The sequence below is a fragment of the Daktulosphaira vitifoliae genome, unplaced genomic scaffold, assembly GCF_025091365.1.
Source record: "Daktulosphaira vitifoliae isolate Bord-2020 unplaced genomic scaffold, ASM2509136v1 Scaffold_4, whole genome shotgun sequence".
In the NCBI taxonomy this organism is placed as follows: domain Eukaryota; kingdom Metazoa; phylum Arthropoda; class Insecta; order Hemiptera; family Phylloxeridae; genus Daktulosphaira; species Daktulosphaira vitifoliae.
In genome coordinates, this window is record NW_026099575.1 from 41,283,505 (window position 1) to 41,306,034 (window position 22,530).

Consider the following 22,530-nt stretch of genomic DNA (forward strand, 5'->3'; position numbering starts at 1 on the left):
CGTCATACGCTTAAAAAAAGAATACATTACGATTGCGTTTACTTGACATCGGGACACGTTCTTGCATAAATACATTGTACTAGAGCTGATTTATTTGGTTTATTTTTCTTATTATGAAAGTAGTGAGCAAAACGAAAGGACGCAGTTTTTTGCCCTCGTAGCAGCGACAAATTTATACGTTTTATTGTGTTCTCGAAATTACCTGGTGCGTTTTTGTAACAACACACGTGCTAACATAATAAATTTTCATTTTTTGCTTCTTTACCGTCACCACGCGGTATCATTTCGGTAGTTCCTATATGTGAACCATTTCAACAACATACCTTTTATTGAACATCAAACTGACAAAACAAAATAATGTGTTACTCGCCGAAATGTTCAGAGCTTATGACTAAAATGAGTTCTTTACTTGTAACTATCTATATTGGATTCAGTAATAATGATTTTTAAAAACCAATACGGATATTAAATTATTCTCAATACACCAAATGCTGCAACGAAATACTAGATTTTTTATCTTTTATGAAATATCATCTTTCGTAGATTTTTAATAAATAAATTTAATGAATTAATTGAGATTTAATAGATTTTGTATTTAATATCTTGCGATTTTAGTCGTGACTTCCAAGAATATTGACATTTTGCCCTTTTGTTCAACGAGTATCCTATATTTATATTTAGTGTGAGATATATATTTTTATAATACTTCCGTTTAATAACGTTCGTGTTTGGACCGCCAATATCGGTGTTTATCGCCCTCGCGTATTTTATTCATTCTTCCATCAGTGTTACTAAGATGAAAATACTGAAGACAGAAGGTAAAGAAGGATATAAATTTATATTTTTTTATTTTCTCTCGTTATTATTACACGGCTGGTGTGCCATCACAGGCAGTAAAAATCGGCGTCTACTAAGCAATTCTTGGGGTTCACGGGCTACAGATTTATTATGATTTTATTGCCATTTAACATTATTTTTAAATCACACACACGTTAAGGCCGCAAAACTAGTACATAATGGTTATGGGGCGATATTTTGTCTCCTTGCCGATCTTCCAATGCTGTGCGCTTAGTTGTGGACCATGACTGGACATAATCCAATTCACTGTCGTTAGATAACTGCAGTTTTTTCGGATAAAAAGGTAGGTTCATATATAATCCTTACTCTGATATACAACAAAACATCTATTAATCAGATTGCGGATTTAACGAGAGACTTTATTTGTAAACGTTTTTTATAATTAAATGACGAAAAGTGTAATCAAGATTACACTCGTTCGAAATTATAAATAAAAGTGTTTAATTTACATTTCAGATGAAAAATACCGAATTGTTTAATTTGATAAAATAAACGCATATGGAAATTCGACATTCAAAGAACAAATCTAAAAACATTGACATTAGTACTATAAAGTAAAGTGAGGTATTCCATTTTCCTTTTTTTAGTGGTAGTGCAAACACTGGAGACAAACAACACCTTGTTTTTCTATTGAATTCATCGCAAATTTATTGTGTTAGCAGTAACTCATCAAACAAATAAATACTTTAAAATAATAAAATTTCAGAAGAAATCGTTTAATAGAGTAACTTTCCTATTTATTATTAAGATGCATTTTTGAAAGTTTTCTCTTTAACAAGTTTTTGATTCAATTAAAATATTTAGGTATTAAATATGAAATATTTTTAGTTACACAACTTCATTTGTTTCGAAATTGTTATCTGATTTGAATTGTCAATTTTGACTTGATTAAGGTGTAAAATTTTAATTTTAAAAAACAACTCAAAATTCATCATATATTTTTGAACAAATTTTATTTTAATCTAATTATTATAAAGTCGTAGTCTTGGATTAATTGATTTATACAGGATAAAAATAATTTGGGATTATAATAAAATAATATTATTGGAAAATGAAGGACTGAAAAATATGTTTTGAAAGTCTTAGAAGTTTAATTAAAAATACGAAAAAAACTGTTTTGAATAATATAATTAAAGTATTCATATCAAAATAAAAATGAATAACTTAGGTAATGTTCCATTTATGTTTAACATAAATTGCCCTAAATCAAAACTTTAAGTATTATTTAGCATTTTGACTATCAAAAGTTTGAGATCTTTGATCGCTAAAAAAACCTCATATAAATATACATTTTTTTTTATTGTCGGAATAAATTATTACTATAAAAAGAATTCATCTGACATTATCTCTCAATAAATTAATGAGTAATGACCACGATTCTTGGTTATACCTTCGGTTGGTTAACCTTTGTAGCACATAAAAGAAACTTTTGCGTTTCAAAAGTATATATAATGTTCCCGTACACTATATATCTATACACGAAATGTGTAAAACTTGCTGATTTCAATTCCGGAGAAACAAAAATCCCAGTGGACTAGTGAATATTACGTTTTCGGTGCAGTGACTGTAACGAGTTTTTTCTTCCTAGTAATTTCTTTGCTTTGCTAAAATATGCTTTTACTTCTTAAGCTCTAAGTAACTTATACAGAAGTAACTTACTTTTCTCAACGAAACCACTTATAAACCAATATTACTTGATTTTTGGGAAATGGATATTTTGTAATTGTAAATTCAAATGCTAATCACAAATGACTTGATTTTATGTTTTCATTTCTAACGTTATTATATATTTCACGTTGTATTTGGTTGAATATTATAAGCTTATAAGCTGCTTTGCCTCTTGAATATTTTATATGAAAAGTAGGAGAAAGTAAAAAAAAATTTTTTTTTTAAGGCACTGAAGAAATGAATTGTTATATTTTAAATAATGATAATGACCTCAAATTACTGAGTAAACATGGTACGCGTGCAAGTTTTGCTGTAAATTTGAGTTTACTAGACTTCAGAAATCGAGCACAACAATTCCAGACGTTTATATTGGTTGACCATTTCCATTTTTGAATATATTAACGTCAAAAAACCTTTACGCTGCAATGGTATATGCATATAGATAATATATTCTTTTCTCGTTCTGCTTTTCATTCTTATCCTATTCTCTATGTATGCTCCGGTCTTCTACCCTGAACTTGGTTACCAGCAGCCGAAGCAAGATCTCCATTATTTATTTGTTCTCTGACAGGATTTCGATTCTTTTAAGACGTTTTCCGATAAATTTTATTGTAAAATTTTAAACTACTAACCATCGGATTATGAAAAAACAGAATTTTTCTAAGATAATTTGCAAATTTCCGAGTATTATTTCCAGCATACAGAATGATCCACTAAATATGTCTAACGCGATATTTTCAATAGCCTAATTTTTTTTTTTTTTCAAAATTTATTAATATCCACACTAAAATTAAAACATAAAATATGTTCAATCCTCTTTTCTTTCTTCTTAAACTCATATAAATATTAGTTTTTTTTTTAAGGAAGCGTGCGTGTTTATTTGATTCAAAAATACTTTGAGACATTATTTTAAAAATATATTAGTGTTTTTACGACGTAGCAGGAGAAAGTTTAAAGTAAAATTACAAGGGTAAAAAATTGGTGACAAAATTGTATTTTTTTCGTTTTAATTTAAATGCAAGCATTACTAATAATTCCTGAAATTATTGGGCGAAACATAGTTAGTAGATCACCCTGTTTTATGCATTTCATAATAACTGTTTTCAATCTCAAACTTGTCAATTCAGCCTAACGAAAAAGTACTGTAGTCATGAGAATAATATTACAATTTATAAAAAATAACTTAACTTATTACTTCAAACTTATTATTCTAACGTTGATGGTTTTACTAACTTTTATGAGTAATAAAACCTAAAACATAAATATAGAAAAATATTAAAGTGCATCATCTAGTATGATTTTACTAAATATTTTCCTTTTTCTTTTTTTTTTGACAATAGAACGTTTAAATTGAATATTTAACGAATTAAACATTTTATTTTGCTCTTTTCCGTTACAAATTATGACATTTGTGTAAGTTTTCAAATAAAAAAAACTTGCGAATAAATCATTATGTAGTATATTTATATTTCTCATAACTGTGCAAAAGAAAGTCTTAATTTGAATTTCGTAAAAAAGCCCGATAAAAAACGAAGGTTTTCATTCCTTTTACCAACAATTTGGCGGAAAGAACCGATAAGAAATCTAATTTATTATATTTTTCTTTTCATTTTTGCCTCTCCATCACTTTGACACGCAGATTTTAGGGAGAGAAAAAAGATTCAAAACCTTTTATCAAATACCGTTATATTCAGATTGGTCTTTGGTACGTTTAATATATCACCGTGTTCACAACTGCCACTATAATACGCGTGGGTATGTCTTTTACTGTTAATTTTTTATTTGTTTGCCGGTTTCAGCCACACACAAGGTTAAATCACCTGCCAATAATATTAAATACTTTTTAATAGAAGCAATAACGCAAAGTCTCTTTAATAAAAAAAATTCGCTTCTTTGAATATTTTTCTTCCTGGAAACAAGAGTTTTATTATTAAAAAAAAAAAACTTATAACTAATTGTTATTGCGCAGTTGCTACTTCTCAACTTGGTTTATTTTTTATTATTGGAGTTTTCGTTTCGTTTGTGTGCCTAAGGCTAGTTCTTTTGGATAGTCGATTAATTATAATTTTTAAATTTAAATATAACGGTAATGATTATAGATTGTATGATCATCAATGCGACTAAAAATAAAATAAATTCTAATTTATAAAATTAAACATAACAACAACTATTATAACCATGTTACGTTACCAGTAACATCATACAAGCTCAGAATAAATAAATTAAACTTTTGATCTTGTATACAATTTGTGTATGACTCATGAATAATGGATAAAGGGGTGTCGGTGAATTTATTATAATTCGTCATAATACTATGCTAGTGCAATATGTTGTTTGGTTTCTTTGATAATAGCAGACCACCATCAGTATAAGTTATTGGATATTAAAACTTGGCCAAGCTGTTCGACACCAGACAAACTCGAACAAAACATAATAAATAACACCCCAATATCATACAAGTTTTCACTTCTAAAGTAGTCAAAAAAGAGAATCTATCAATGCACCAAATGTTGGAAAATATAAGGATCAAGACAGAATAATAATGATCAGTATTCAATTTCGATAAATCAATCTACGTCTCAGTTACCAACAAACTTATAAATTCTTTAAAACGTTTCCCGACTTCGATTATTGGCCGATGAAACTTTATCCGAACAAAACTTTTTCTTGTCGTCACCACTATTTCCACTGCTGTTAACTCTTTTCTTTTTTTTTGTTGTCTTTTCTTACTCCGGTAAACTTTATTCGGCAACAGACTATGTGTTTGGCAAACTAAAGACATGGATAATAGAGGATTTATCCCCGGGGATATAAATTTCTTTGCATGGACACTTGTAAAATCACCACAGAAGCAGTATCAATAGAAACTGATAACAAATAGAAAAAATTCAAATTGGAAAAATAATCTGGATAGAGTTGGATATTCTTATATTATAAAAACTTGAGGACAACTAAATAAAAGTTGGTTTTTTTTTTTTTAGCCGATTCAGTAAAGTAAAATGTCAAGAATTTCAACTTATTTAAATTATTTTTTTATTTTTATTTTTTTAATCAAATTTTAAATACTTTTTACAAATTGATTGAATTTATCATTGTAAATAATTTTGTACGTTCTGAGATGTAGAATTTCTCATATTGTATTTTTTCTAGACAATTTTTAAGAAAATACAAATGAAAAAATGACAATCCAGAACGCACTGAATATATATATATATATATATACTTTAAAAGAAATCGCATAACTGCTTGTACATTTCCCACGAGTTCAAACTTTACAACACAAAATGCCACAGTTCTTTGTACCCGAAAGGCACAGCCAAGCCTTTTGTAAACACTTGAGAAGCGACCGCCGCAATAAACATTTTAAGTATATTTTAAGTATGTGTCTACCGACATTCGATTTCCCAATGAATTTTGTCTGCCTTGTAAGAAGGCGATGTAAAAGCATGTACTTAAGGGTTCTACTATCATTGAAATTACATGCATAGGATTTTCTGTAAGAGAAATACTATGATATAAAATCCAATATACGATTACGTCCCTAAATACGTTTTTATATCAAATCAAATCGCAATTAGAACAACATTTTTGAAGGATTTATCTAATTTCTTCCTACCTAAAATTCTTTTTATTTAAAATAATATTCATAGATTTCCTTGAATTCAGGATAACCAAATTTTCTCCTCTCAATTTGCGCTTATGCACTAAATTAAACACCATAAGAAATATTTAAGTATAATTACAAGGACAATTCGTTTAAAACCATCAAAGTGTAATAAAAATTACTTTATTAAGGTGTACGCATCTTGAACCATACGGTTTCAACTCAATCATATCAGTTAAAGTTTAAACTGTTAATTCATAGTTGCGTTACGAGGTAATTAATTTTTAAGCGTTTACATAAATATTAATTTTAATAAAAAACATAATGGCTTTTTGAATTTGACCAGACATGAGTGGATACGATTTATTTTATATTACCGCCAACTATTTTTCAAACACTTCATTTATATAACAATTTTCTCTACTAGAGCCATAGTTTGGGATTTACTGCTAGATCACTTTTCATTAATATTTTCTTTAGACAGGTTAATTTCCTGTTACGCGTCAAAACTGACTCAAGAAACTAAATTCTAACTATGTTGATCCCATTCAAGTCAGTCAAACACCCTCTGCCGGCCTGTTTAATAAGTAATATAAGCCGGGCCCTTTACAATGCACTTGAAACACAATAATGACAATAATATAATAATAATAACTGTGTCCTGAGTGTTTATCCATGTGTGGGTGGTTGCTGCAAGGCACAGAAAATTATGAGGGTATAGGGCAATAAATATATGTCGAGAACAGATCTTCGCGGTGGCTATGAGCTTTGGAAGACTTACGGCGACGGGAGCGGTTTGGTTTTCCGGTTCGTTAAACGTTTGGTGCTTCCGTTATCGTTGTCGACGGCAAGAGGGTTAATAATCGAAACACACACACACACACACACACACACACACACACACACACACACACACAGACAGTTAGATATAACCGTAAAGCCTTCGATAGGCTTAAATTTAAAGGTAAATACTTACTCGAAAGAAAAAACAGCAATTTTTTTTAGTTATCTGCAACCCGAAATTCATTTTATTATGTCTGTGACTAAAAAACAAAAAAAAAAAAAGCTCTAGGTTTATTTCAGTAAAATAATCATTAAATTAGAAAAGATATGCCTTCACATTCAACCGCACGTCAGCGATAACTGAGATATACGTGACTTTGATAAAGGACAGTGTAATTAAGGACGACAAAAATAATACGTTTTGATAATTTTCAAATTTAATTAAAATACGTGTAAGATAATAAATAAACGAATTTAACTAAAGTTTTAATTTGAGTTAGGAAAATTATTTATCATTTAAAATTTCATTGAACTTCAACTGCAAACAACAAATCATTGAATATATCATTGATGACATATCAAAAAAAAAAAAAGTTTTGTGTATTATTAGCATTTATTAAAGTTCCCGTAGTGCATTATTAGGTGTCACGCTAACAAATAAATAAAATAGCTATTTTCATCAATCCAGTGATAATAAAATATGAAACTTAGCACATCATACTCACCTATTGATGTACACCGTCTTTTTTGGCAATTGCGGTTTTTTTATTTTCAGCTCACAATGCTAGCCGAAATCTGAAACAAATATGATAAAAGTTGAAAAATGGAACGTTAATAGCAACACTTTAACCGTAACAATAAGGAACCTATAAATGAATTGACTATTATTTTTAAAACCCAGTGTTGGTCGTTTCTGTAACTTCTCTATTGAGATATTTCATTGTTAAGTCAATAGTGTTGGAATGTACTGAACACTCCGACGGAAACCCATTTAATGTAATCCCGATAGGCATAAAGGTATTTTCATCGTGCAAACACTAGAGTCGACAAATTAAATGAAAGACGATTTTGATTTAATAATAGTCTCTGTAGTAAGATGTTTTGACAATAACGCCTGAACCGGCGACCATGTTTGGCACAATACATTTCCAGGGAGTTATATAAGAATGACAAACAATGCTACCCCAAAACAATACACATGCACATCACTTTCTATTAAAATACATTTTAAAAGCTTAGCAAAGTATTCCTTAAAACGTTCTATTCATTCGAGTAGTAACTTGTGCGCTGTTATTCGATTTGGACTACATATTTTTAAAACGACTGATTTTAAATAAATTGTATTATTGACTTTTTAATAAAAAAAATTTCGACTTGTACAAAATATGCTTACTTTTTATTTGCGTTGCGCGCCGATAAAAATGCATTGCAATTCAGTAAACGTTACGTGTTTACTGTATCTAAAATGAACATTTATTTCTGTTTAGTTAATTTTATTTACAGAGCTCGTTGTTTTAAGTCAATTAAATCTATCCGAAGCAAAATTTAATACAAGTCCATTTCACAATTCAAACGCGATAATATAAAAAAGTATTACAATCAGATATGTTTTTAATGAACTGATTAAATCTAGTAATATAAACGAATCTCTTTCATACACAATATTCAATGGATAACTTTTTACGCCGTAAAAATTCACCCACTGGAGTGCTGTACATTTACTATTCTTGATAAATCACAAGAATACTTTTTTGAAATTATTAAATATATTTTTTGCGAAAAAATAAATTTTTTTTTTCATTATTGATATTCCATAGAGGAACAATCGATTTAATTATGAACATTTCTAACGATTATTGCTATTAAAGGAAAAGGTTAAAGGGAAATTCGGATAGGTATGTTTCAATAGAGTATGTAGTAAGAGCGGGAGGGGCCCCACTAGAGAATGATGATTTACAAGTGTCGCTATTTCGATGATAAGGATGGAAAATATACAACGATGGTGGTGAAAAGGATCATCAATCAATCCAGCAGTCAGCCAAAGCCCATTAATCCTTTTTGATCGTAGCCGTGCGTGCAATTTAATTGTTCGAATAACAAATGACCCGTTTGTGTTTTGACGAACAAGTGGTGTACGTTTATGTGATTGTGAATGCTTCCAATGTTGTTTTACCAAAAAATTATTAATACTCTATACGTGTCATAAACTTCAAACTCGTCATTAATTTATATTTCGCAAATTAAATCAAAAACAACAATTTTCCGATGATTTTTGTCTAGTTGAAAATGCAATTAATGTTAACTGCGTACAAAACGTTTTTACATGAACGTGTTGTTTTACCCACCACTTGCAAATCCAGTTGATTTAATAGCGTTTTCTAAACTTGGTCGATTCAGATGCATTTTGACTTGCCACAAACTTCAGATAATACAATTATGACCAAAGTAAGACGACCTTCCGCACGTTGTAATTGACTCAGCTCGATCAGTGTCGCTTACTGTATTTAAAATAACTTAATTCTCAAGACTGACCGGTAGATATCAACAATATGAAAAATCATTGGGTTATTTTCATGATAGTATCGAAGATACGCAAAACAAATATCTATCTTCATACTAAATTATTTGAAATAATTAATTTTTACATGAAAAATATTTACAGCCGATAGACGTTTATTAGACGAGTTTCAACTAAATTTATTATTTTACATAATCAATAAATGTTGATAAGTAAAAGTAGTATTTTTATTAAATTTTTTTTCAACAGCGTGAGAGATATTAATTGTTTTATGATGACAATGAGATTTTCTTTCGTAAAACTAAAACCTTTAAAGGAACCGTATATGGTAACACAATAAAGTCGTTTTCTAAGTGAGTGACGTACAATCAATTTTACTTGGCCACTGTAAATTTAAGTAATACATCACTTAAATTCGCAACAAATGACACACATCGAAGATCAATTTTTCTAATAGATAAATAAATTATAAATGTATTATTTCCGAAATGTGATAATGAATCGTAATGAAATAGCGCGTTGAATAATTTTTACAAAATTACATCGAATTACTCAACGATAAAAATTGATTTCAAACTCATTATCACGTGATTGTTTTTTTGTATATTCGACTTTTATTTGGAAACTTGTATAAATTCTATTAACGAGAAATAATATAAAACTATAATAAAGCATTTATCTATTGGAAAAATGTACTTTTTTAATACATTAAAAGACGTTTTATTGCATTTCACGAAACGAGACCGAAGTTCTCACAAAACAACTTTCGCTCCATTTTATTGTAGAAAAGTCTTTTTTTTTTTGGTATGGTTAACAATGGTTATATAACTTGTGTAGTGAATAGACACAATAACGGGTCATTTTTATCTCTGCGATAACAATTTTACGGCGTTAAAATATGAATTCGGATTGTTGCACTCCAAAATCAATTACTTTGCTCATAGGCCCATCGCATTCATTGAATCCCATCCAATCATTTTTGCCCCGCGCGAGGTTATTGAGTTTTATTTGAATTTTCCGGTCTATGTTCGGGGATACTGTTGGTTAAAGAAAGCACGTAGACAAAGTCGAGTTATAAATAAAAGGCACGCTTGGAAAATCTCATTTTGTTTCCAATAAATTATAACCCCGGGGAAAATTTGCCCAGTCTGTTTATCGTATCCGGTCAGCGCGAGGTTAATTATCGTGGAAATCAATTGGCCTTTGTTGTGTATGCCCGTGGATATGGTCGTGGTCGGATGTCCTATTGGATCTACCAGACATGTGTGTGACACATACACGGGGCACACGTAGAGGAAACAGATTTTGATAAAGTACAATAGGCCGTCTCGGAGATGACGTGATTTCGAATGAAAAAACTCACACACGCCGAAACTTTTATTGTACGTATATATATTTATAACAACAAAAATGAAACCCTCGTCATAAATAAAGCGTCTTCCGACACGTACTTTTCAAGTACGACGCTATTGTTTAAATAAGCGCTTTCGAAGGGTTTGAGTCAATTATTATTACAAAGTGTTTCCAACAAAATTTGCATACATTTTATATTACAAAGCCGTTCTGCGTAGAGATAATTTAAAACGAGATGTTATTTATTGAGCATATTAACGTATGATATTAAAACCGAAACTCGCAAAGATTAAACATTTTATCGCTGTTGGACTTTTTTTGAATTCATATGACGGCCGCAAACATTTACTGACTTACCTCGAACGTTTCATATTTACGTTGATTTATTTAGCGAGGTTTTTAGCACAAGACTTAATCATCGTACGGACACAGCGCACCACCACTTCGTTTGAACCCCTACGACCACTGAGGTTAGCAAGATTAATAGGCCCGCATTGTTTGTAACGACCCACACTATAACTTTGAATATTATTCCCTGGCCATTCGTATTTCTACCGAATAGCGTTTTTTCCCAATGTCACGTTACATCTCTAATGTAGTTTATGTGTGCATCACTCTGTATGTACATATACAGGATGGTCCATTTATTATGACCCACTCGCTTACTCACGAAATGCAAAAATGATTTCGGAAATATTTTTTTGGCGTTTTTAATTACATGTACTTATCGATTGCTAAGTACTTTTTCGACGTATCCTCGTAATCATTTTACTATTTTTAAATGGCAATATACCTACATCAGGGACATGTCTACACGTGGGGGGTCAATTTATAAAATCAATAAAAGTGAGATATCTAAGGGTTATGGCAAGTTGAGTTTGGTTACCATACAACTTTTTTTTTTGTTCAGCAAAAATTTCAATGGGTATCGAATATTGACTGCCCCGAACAGCTGAAACGTCTAATGCACCACTGACCTACATTTTTAGCTAGCTTACATAATAGAAAAAGATTCAATTAAAAAAATGATGTGTCTAAATCAATTTTTGGATCGGTATTGCAAAAGATATACCGATTTTAAAATCTAGGCTAAGGAAGAGGCGTGAAACTAATTTTTTTTTTTATTAGACATTTTTCGGCCGAACTACTCCTCTTAAATTGGTATAAAAATCTCAATAACTTCAGAAATACTTGGAGTTCAGACGGCCAATAAAGGTAATCGATCAGCCAGTTTCTTAATTAGATCATTTTGTATTATATAGTTGTAATTCCGATTTTTTTTTTTATGAGTGATTAATAATAAACGAATCATTCATTTCGTACGTATAAAGTGGATCAGAATGATACGACAAACGAAATAACTTTTGATCTACTGCGATTTTTCATAAATAATTTTCCAGTTAATTTTTACATTTACGAGTTCAATAGTTTTATTTATTCGAATAGTAATCATAATTAAACATTATGTTGAATGAATTGTGTCCAATTTCGAGTTAAATATTTAACTTGTCTATATCAAATTATTTGATGGGTTGACGGCATGTTTTGAATAATTACGAGTATTTTATAAAATATAGAAAATTGAATATTTAAGACGAATAAATGGGTACTATTTTCATATTTATTGAGTACTTAAGCATGTAACCCGCCTGTTCTACTTAGCAACTCTGGACATTAAATGTCTGTAGCTTACAAAATATCAGCTGAAAAATGGTTATCATTTCTGATGATTGTAATTTTAAAAACACTTGAAATTAATACTTTAAATATAAAAATAAAATAAAACTGTACGGCTAATAGCCTAAGATTCCAAATACGTTAAATCTCAATTAAAAATAAAATATTACATGTATAATTTGATGGAAATTTTTGAAACAATAATTTGTAACTTCGAAAGTTGACGGGGAAAAAAAAATATAGAAACATAAATGAATTAATAAATTAAACTTGTCAAAATATCTTGATGCATACCATAAATATATGTTATAACTTAATTATTGCGTGTTCATCATAAAATATTATTTACCATAAAATTAACGTATGATTGGCAGCTAAGTTACAGTGTGTAAAATAATAATATCATATACCCCATGATACTATACACAACATCAAACAAATTCTATAGAAGCTCTCAGCATACAAAAGCCAAACAACAAATTAATGACCTTTAGCAAAAGTAGATTTGCATTTTTATTACACATGGTTGAATGCGCGATTCACGATATATATTAAAATTCCCACGAGCAAAATGTGTACCAATGGGAGTTTACTTTTTAATAGAAAATAAAATATCAACATTAATTATAAGATCATTTAGTATAATGAAACTGATATAATTTTTTTTAACCAAGTAAAAAAAATTTTAATGTTTGTAAATGATTCAAATTGATTGTTTGGTGAAATATTTAAAAAAATGTTCTTCATTTATAATGTAAAAAATAATACATTTTATCATGCTGTACATTAAAATGTGTTTTAATTGTTCATTTGGGTTGTGCTATTATTTTTAATTCCATATAAACAGTGAACGTTGTTCAAATTGCAAATAAAAAAAAAAAAAAAAAAAAAGATGTCTCTAGAGATATTCTACAGTCGGAAGTTAATCCGAAGTATTTTTTGCTAACTCTGCGGGAACCACTTTAAGTTGAATCACGTGAAAAGAAAAAGTTATGAAAAAAATATTAATAATAATAAAAGTAATATTAAATATCTTACACAAAAGGAAAGATACCAACATGTAAATTATCTTTGTAACGAATTGTCGGACGGTTTATTTTTTTTGAGCAAAAAGTAAAATAAGGAAGGAAACGTCACAAAGTAACAACTCCCAGAAATGCAATAAGCTTCTCTAAAAAATAAGACTTGAATATTCACGTAAAAAAGTTTTTTTTTAAATATGTTATAAAAGTTTAACGTAAATATTGTGAATATTTTTAGACTAAGCCTGTTCAACAAAAACAATTAATTTGTACCAAAATAATGTTACAACATTTTAAACTAACTAGAATAACACATTATGCATCTCACATAATATATAAGACAGTTCAAATTTCGAATTAATTTTCAGAAACTATAAATAAAAATGATAGAATTTATTTTTTTAAGTAAATTGTCATGGGATTAAATTATAATAAATAAAGTTGGAATAATGCAACTGTTATTTTATAAAAAAATAATTGCACATTTTTGAAAAAAAAATTTTATATATATATCGAAGATTATTATAATTTAGTCGATTTTGACCTTAGCAGAATTTTTATGTTAATATTTGTATATTTTCTATATTAGATGTCAATTAACGAACAACCTTTTTACGTAATGTGTTTTCGAGTTTGAATGCAAAGTTTGCTAATAATATCTACAGCAATAGCTAATATTATTATGTTACAATTGGTTAAATAACCTCAACTGAATGTAAAATGATGAACGAAGCTGTTGGTAAAACTTTTGAATGCGGACTTGGTGGGTCAGGTCTTAAGAGCTGAAATTCAGTGTACTGAACTCATGTGAACACCCTTCACACGGAGTTTGCAAAACTTTTCATATTATCAATTATTTTACGCTTGCACACACATTAACTTGTACGAGCATAGCATATTTTCTACGCGGACAACATTGTAGCTCCTATTCACAAGCGCATTGATATTATTAATAAAACTGTTGGCCGATAATCGCAAGTTCTCTAGTTTCCTCTTCTGATAGATGCGATGCGATGAAGCAAAAGAAGACAATAATTGAAAAAGTTGTGAACACGTTGATAATATCAAAGAAATGGGGTGATTCTGGTGGAAATTAAATCCAAACAACTGGTGGCCAGAGTAGAGGACTAGGTATTATACAACGGCAAAGAGGATTCGGCAAAAGGATTTCCAGCGAAAAACAAGAAAGAATGGTTGTTAGGGAAAAACTTGGCTTACCCTAACTACCAGTGTCGGGCATCGGTTGTTCGTATAAAATTACACAATCGGCGACAAAGTTTTAGTGAGAACTATCGCAATAAAATCTAGACATTGCACGACTAATTATTGTTTCGACCCTTCAGCCGCCGTATCGCAAACTTTTTAACCGCATGCCCTACACCGTGTAAAAGTGTGGTAGTCGTCCTTTATAAATAACAATGGCTGGGATTACCAAACGAATTATATACACTACCTGCCATTGTTTCGATGACGACAAGTTTCGCAGCGTTTAAAATATATGTACACTGACTGCACTACGCCCACCTGACAGTCTCGTGGTCAGAGCACTTTTGAGTTGCCCTCAAAAAGACTGGGTAGACTTGGGGATTTTGAGTATTACGTATCACTTCACAGAACTTTTTAATACTGAACACAATTTTCACGTATGATTTTTAATCCGATCGGAATTGTTTACCCAAAAAAATATTAACATAATTATGATTTAAATGTTTATGTTTACTTTTGTAATATGTAATCGGAAGTAACAAAAACGAATTAATCAGCTGATAAGGAAGTTTTTTTAATCACTACAGAGTAATCTAAACAACAATAGTACCGACATTCATGTTATAATTTCGTTTAAATAACCGACCCCTCTCTTATAAAATACACAGCATATTCTTTTAAATTGCATTTTTATCTGTTAGTGTACAAGTACTCTTATCAGATGGATAGTTTCCCATAAAAAAAATTCTGAGAGCTGAATTATTTTTGAATTACTGAAAATGTTATAAATTTAGTTTTTTCATTTTTATATAACTCGTATAATGTGTTTTATCTATCGATAAGAATAAAAATAAAATATTTATAAAATTGAGAAATCTTTTCCTAGTATTGAAAAAAACCAAGAAAGTTTCAACACTAAAATATTCAACAATGTGTTTTGACCATACAATTCGGTTCAGAAATTCCAGGTAAGAATTGTAATTTTCTATTTCACATCACATCCTTTTACTGGACTTTTTCCCTAAGAATATAGCTCCTCTTACAACTGAATGAATTTTATGAGATGGGTCTTCGATACTACGAGCTACTGATTATTATAGTCTCGTACATATAACGTTGCACATAACAAACCGTATTATTTCGTAGTATCCTATTATCATACAGGCAGAGATGCTACGTTAGTTTCCTTTGAATTCTTGTAAATTGATTGACGGATAACTATAAATATTATATTTTCACAAGTGTATTTAATATAAAAAAAAAACGTTATTTACCGTCGAAGAAGATTTATATTTTTGGAATAGTAACATGAATTACATTGTACAAATTTCCAGGGTGCCATTCAGCAATATGCACCATGGTTCCACTTCTATTTTTTAAAGTGAAATACTTGTTTCAATTGAAACTTTTAAGGTATCTATATGATAATATTTATACAAATACTGCCCTAAAAATGATAAATTGTAAACTAAATAAACTTAGCAAACATATTGAGTATTCTATTTGTATACATATGCTGATACAAATAATGATCTAAGAATTGTATATTTCAAATTCACCGTTATTATTTAGACAATTAAAAAAATAATAATAATTAGAACATATTAGTTGTAATATTTGTCTAAAGTTACCTTAAAACCAATAGTAAAATAGCTATTTAAAGAGTCGAATTTATTTATTTTTTAATTTAAACACACACACAAAAAGTTATTTTGTAATGATTTACTATAAATTATCGTTAAAATTCTCTCAATGTAAACCCTAAGTAATACAATAAATAAGAAACATATATCGTAAAACTCGAAATATCACTGGAAGCACTATAATTTAAAATAAAATACACATTATAAAAAATGTCAGTTCAAATAAAAATATAAAAACCATTTGATAAATGTAAATTTTTTTGTGTTTTCTAAACTCTTCTGTAGTATTGTTCAAATAAAGCTCTCGCAAATGACAAAAATGAGAATGGTCAACCAGCATTAGTTGAAAAAAAGAATGGGTGGGTTGGATACATAGTATATCATGAAAATTCATTTTGCGGAAACATATCCGGAAACGTATCATTGTAATTTACGATAAGTATAGCTGCTGTCGGATTTAAAAAAAAAAATAAATATTGCAACTATCGGTGGCAAAATTGTTTTGAAAAGGTTTAGAAAATATGCAATACTTTTGCTTGTCGTTCCGTGAAGTCTGGTCTATCTCTATTTTTCTACATTTCAAATTGACTGAATCCCCATAATTTTTTAACCATATCTTTGTCTTTCATTTTCGTTTGAAATCACTTTAAGCCGAATGACGCGAGTAAAACCCATTGGACAATGCATAACAGTGATGATCCCAAAACGGATGAAACCATAAACGAAATGAGACGAGATTTCTTCTACATGTATTGACTCGCACAACAATGCCTCGAGGTAACGGTGGCAATTGTAGCAATCCTCCTCTTTCATGTTGGCTTTCAAAACCACAACATTATATTTATAAGCCCCGTAACACCACTTATCGACCACAGTGTGTTACGAGTCCTTTGCGGCCATGTTCACTCGTTTTACTCTTATTTTTTCAGACACAATCTTAAAATATTTCTAAGAAATAAACATAATGTTTCAGTACACCAACAGCTATTCCCTAAATTGGAAATGACGGAGATTCGTTTAAATGACACAAGATTTTAACAAGCCAGAGGCAATGTTGCCGAAAGACGATTTTTTTCGCGAGTGTTTCATTTATTTGATTTGATTTTGTCTGGAATGATATTTATTTATTAAAAAACGACTTCCAGTTATTAAATCATATTAAGATGTTGAAGTGATTTTATTTTGTCGAAAAATAACCGAAATTCGATAGTTATTTTTGAATAAATGGTTCGGTTCGTATAATTTCATTTTATAACTAAATTGATAAAATTAGATCTTAAAAATGAATAGTTATCAATAGTAAACACACGAAAGTCTACTAAATACGGCTTAAAATAAAATACTTTTCACAAATTCAAAAGCTCAGAGCGTATATTTATACACTTAACAGTTCTATCTCTGTTTAATAACACCTTCAGTGTCCTTTTTAAACATTATAACGTAAATAACTAAACATCCCTAAAGAAATTTATAGCCAAACTTGTAAACCATACAAACTGATAATCACCAAACGACAGACTAATAAAAAATAATAATAAATATAGTAATTATCATGATTATCGATAAATAAAACAAAATGTGGGTCGACGAAATATTTCTATTGGAATAACTTGTTTTCAGGTTAAGATCATTTATAATTCTGATAAAATCTATAATTTGAAAAGTGGTTGGTTTACTTTACATTTTAACCCGCGCCCATTAGTCATTTCCACTGGAATAATTCAAAACGGCCGACCACAAAACTCAAGTGTTTACTTTAACACTCAAAACAGCCGTTCAAACATGGATTTTAACGTTGTTTTCGATTGTTGGTGACCATTTCTAATTTTTCGAATGGGTTTCAATTTCACTTTATGACCCTAGCGAAGGAAATGTACCATAAAACGTCACCACACTAGAGTATAAGTTCAATATTTAAACGAAGTGTTACATGAACGCAGAGAAAGGTAGTTCCGGTAACCAAATATGAAATTGTTTTTTGTTTTCAACCAAAGGTAGGCAAAATAATTTATTGAACTACTATAATACTAAGTAAAATAAGACTTACAGTAAGTACTAAGGTGCTTTGATGTAAACCACAGAATCGCGTCATAAAATTAGCGTTTGATTTATTAATGGATTACAGACACGTTTTTTCAAATAAATGTAAAAAACAAAAAATGATATCATGTTTGGCAGTTAAATACGTTCTCATATTTTTAACGATTTATATTTTTCCAATTCGACGAGTATCCGTTAAACCGAAACGCGTTTGGTCGATGATAAAGTGTTTTGTTCATTCAACCCCTTGTATTTCTTATAGAAAACATTTATGTAAAAACTGTGTTCGTTTTAACAAGCAGTGACCTAAAGTAAAAGTCTCGGTTTGACTCTAGTAATATTTTTCTCTGAAAATAAATCTAGAAAAAACCTTTTGGTTATATTTTTATTTAAATATATATATATTATTTTATTATCTGTTGCAAAATTGTATAACCTAAATAAAATACGTGTAGAAAACTTGACATTCCCGATTGAGTTAAATGCGGTTTAAGTTTTATGTGATTTATTTATTTTTTTATAGAAGATATCACCAAGATTCTTTTAAATATAAATTTCTGACGAGCTGTAACAAGTATTGTACTATATGGAGAATAGATAGTAAATAATAGGAGTAAGATACTCTTTCACCGCTTACACACTCCTTGCGCATCGCATACCGAAATCTGCCATCTCTCTTTTTTGCGGTCGTTCTTCCCTCAAACAAACAGCATTTACCCAAGACAATGATAATTTTCTTACGGCTGCATAGGCGTTCATTCGCCCTCCGGCCAACCTTGATTTAATTCCTTTGGTAATTAGTCCAAATCGTCTTAATTAATTCCTTTTCTTTTATACGCGTCTAGCAGTGTTGTCATGGATATAGCTGAAGAACATATACATGTACACAGCACAATTCAGTATTTAATTACTGCCGCAGATAACCTGAATTCATTTCAGCCACTTTTTTTATTCAAAGAGCTCTCTGCCTTTTTAACCTAAGCTCTTTTTAGTCGCTCATGACACAAGTCTTGAACATTTTCCCGCTTCTTCTATGATACAGTCGAACGCCAGTCATGCTTGATTCTATCTTTGTAGGCTGTGTCCTGAAAATTCCACCGACAGAGAAAAAACCTCTCATTTCGTAAAACGTACTCATATAATTTATGCGAGTCGTAAAAAACATGGCTTATCCTCTAATAACACCATATTTAATTTAATTTGTGACTCCGAATATTATCCAACGAATAATTGCGGAGGCGATAAAGTTTTATCTGAGTGTTTTTTTTTTTTTTTTTTTTAATCATGCCCTATTTTGTATAATCTAGACCATTGTCCTATGGGCATTTTATGTAAAGAACATTTTTCAGCTATTGCGAAATAAATGATTTGAAAGTAAAAACTAAATAAAGATATAATATTACGAGTACGGCGAATAATGGGATATTTATTTATGTCGTTTGGTTAAACATATAATTTATTTTATTTTTTATTGCACTGAAAACTGATCAAATTTATCAAATAAACAAAATTATACGTCGGAAAGTCATCGGAATGGAACGTTAAATATACTAAGAAAATAGGAAGTGGAAAAGAAACCATTACAAAAAGGAAACTGGTGGAGATGCTTCGTTTTATTGACCTAACCTACTATAAATGCGTTTTTTCTTTTGCACATATAAACATTTTTACACTTGCACAGATGTTACGTACTGGCTAATGCGTATTCCACCCTCTTGTTGTACTCCACTTGCCTTTACCTCTGAAATGTACGAAAGGTGCAAAGCTATATTCCTTAAAACATTTCGCCGGTCGTATAAAAGATGTATTTTTCTTGTATTTAGTTAGCGTTGACTTTTTTGCTAACTATCGTAAACTCTACAAAAGCTAATTAAACAAGTATTTTTATTACTCACAGGACCCATCATTTGTAACCTTCTATTTTTGTATAATAAATGCAACTTACAGTTACCACTTTTTTAATGGTCTCAACCTAATATTTATTGGAATAATAAAATACTTTACTATTACTATCTAATACTTACTGCGTATTAACAATACTTAACTATCTATATTCCATTGTTATAAGATTAAAAATTGATTTCTTTACTCTTACAACCTTTATGACTTTATAGTACGGCGTTAAAAAAATAAATCATATAACGTAAACTACATGAAAGGAAATACATCTAATTAATTTCAAATAAATATGGTCATAAAATAGTGTTTTTTTGAGATGCATGTGTATGTTGGCATACCAAAACTGTCCAACAAACTCCAACCTACTATGCATTCTGATCTAACTACACACTGCGCTCTACAATGTGCTTGTGTGTGACAATGACTACCAAATTTTCCGACCCAAAGAATCCACCAAAATTAACTTTAATTTAGTTCTGTCAAACTATGTTACGTCCGTCTCGGTGATTCTAAAAACCCACGCCTAGCCAGTAAATGGAATAAATATTACCTTCGGAAGGAATTTTCCAAATATTCACGGAACTCTTTCTATTTATCAAAATAGACACTTTCTAACTTATTAATAACTAAAATATTATTTAATTGTATCCTTCGTAGGTATTTTCCAAAGTTATCGGCAACACTGATTAGTTTTTCTCTATACTTTATCAACACTACATATTATAATTTTTTTTTTTTTTTTAGAAATAATTTAATTGGTCAGTCTCATTAAAATACGTCCCAACAATTTTTTCTAAAATATATTATGTTCGTTAAAATTAAACTTTAGAACTTACGTAATAAAGTAAAATCTGTAAACTTTAATACTTTAACACATCAAATAAGTTATGCATAAAAGTTACAAATTAAATAAAAACTTTAAGGTTATACAGTAGCTCAGACTGTATAAAAGCATAATAATATTTGCTCCCGCAATTTATGTTAGTGTAACATTGCACATAATTAATGTACACATTTTTTATGTAATAAACACGACCCAGACATTAATATTCTCATGTTTTTAATTCTACATTTAATGACACATTTTCTGTTATTACAATATTAAATATAACTAAAAGATAACAACTTGGACGCTTAAATTCTAATTGATCAGTTATTTTGAATAAGCGAACTTTTGAAATGATATAATAAAAGGGTGTTTTTTGTAAAAAGAGACTTTTCAACAGATGTTTGTAACGACTTATATGGATCGATGGAGTATGTCTAGTGTTTAATGTTAAATTCCGAATACAAAGAAAATTCTTATTAATTTATACTTTTGTGTCTATTTATATTTTATTTACTAATAACGCCGTATAAAGGAAGTAATTTACTTGAAGAATAAAAAATATATTTATATATTGGCTAAATATTCGAAAAAATATTTTTAAAAATTCATAGAAATATTCTCATGTAATATTTAGTATTGAAATATATTCTATTGTATGAACTGGCTTTAGACATGAAGATTCAATAAGAATTTAAATTAAAAAAAAACACTTAAGTTATTGAAAAAAAATACTGTTCAAATAAAAGCAATCACGTACTGTGAGATAAAATACATCTTCACTTCAATTATATAACTTTAAATAATAGTTGTAAGAAATAACAAATTAAACAAATTCAAATGCTAATTATAAATTTCTTCATGTTGAAGATAAAATTATGCTACAATTATTTAATTAATATTTTAAATTTCCAATAGTTATTAATTTTATTAAATGTAATTTTATTTTAGTTTTCATGGTTAATTTTATGAAATATATTAATCAATTTTTATGGATATTTCTCAACTAGAAATTACTTATTTGATTACACAAAACGAAGCTTAATACACTTTTTAATATTATATGAATAAATACAGTTATTGTACAAGGTTGATTTCTACCGAAGTAATTGTACTCTTTCTCAAATTACTTAATGTGCACATTTTCCGCTGTTTTTAAGGGAATCCCATCGTTTGCGCCAATAAAAAACAGCAATGGTAAGGCGATTATCTACGTCAAGTCCATTTCGAATTAGACGGATACATAACGATTCAGTGTACAAATAAAATTTTAGCTAAGTGTATCGTTGTTTTTCTAAGCTCATAAAGTTGAGTAGTTTCAAGCAAATAATCGTCGAACGCAATCCAAAGGGCGTCCGAGAAAAATATAAGATATACTCGAGTTTGACGAAAACAACTTAAACGTTTTAATCCCTGGTCACAATTAATGATTT

The 22,530-nt window shown here is 29.4% G+C and overlaps 1 long non-coding RNA gene across 2 annotated transcripts in view; it reads right to left on the bottom strand.

Moving 5' to 3' along the window:
* LOC126904696 (uncharacterized) overlaps positions 1-22,530 on the bottom strand; it is a 53,606-nt gene that overhangs the window by 27,968 nt on the left and 3,108 nt on the right. For both annotated transcript variants that reach the window (XR_007703801.1, XR_007703802.1), the window contains exons 2-3: positions 7,639-7,708; positions 7,107-7,173 (exon numbers count right to left, since the gene is read on the bottom strand). This is a non-coding gene — a long non-coding RNA (uncharacterized LOC126904696). The remainder of the gene's footprint in view (positions 1-7,106; positions 7,174-7,638; positions 7,709-22,530) is intronic.